Source organism: Buceros rhinoceros, unplaced genomic scaffold, assembly GCF_000710305.1.
Source record: "Buceros rhinoceros silvestris isolate BGI_N320 unplaced genomic scaffold, ASM71030v1 scaffold18260, whole genome shotgun sequence".
NCBI classification, from domain to species: domain Eukaryota; kingdom Metazoa; phylum Chordata; class Aves; order Bucerotiformes; family Bucerotidae; genus Buceros; species Buceros rhinoceros.
Window position 1 is genome coordinate 21,668 of NW_010390392.1, and position 301 is coordinate 21,968.

At 46.2% G+C, this 301-nt stretch overlaps 1 protein-coding gene across 2 annotated transcripts in view; it reads left to right on the plus strand.

Annotated features, from left to right (window-relative positions):
- Positions 1–301, plus strand: part of JAK1 (Janus kinase 1) — a 26,513-nt gene that overhangs the window by 4,241 nt on the left and 21,971 nt on the right. The window lies entirely within an intron of this gene.

A 301-nucleotide genomic window follows, 5' to 3' on the forward strand; every position in this document is an offset into this window, starting at 1 on the left:
CACCGTAGAACACAATCTTAGGGAGGCGGTGATCCGCCATCCTGGAGACATGCCCTGCCCAGCGCAGCTGCGTTTTCAGCAACAAGCCCCAGAAGTTAAAAACCACAAGAAGCCATGTCCACAAAGCTGTAGGTGACTGAACTAGCTAGACTGAAAAAAAAAAAAAAAAAAAAAAAAAACTTCTCTTAAACCTCGAGGATCTGCAAGCCTTCAGAGAGGGAACACATAATGTCTCAGAAAATTCACTGCCAAGATGCAAGGCAGCATTGCTGTATTTGGAGAGATGCTGGCTCAGCTCCCA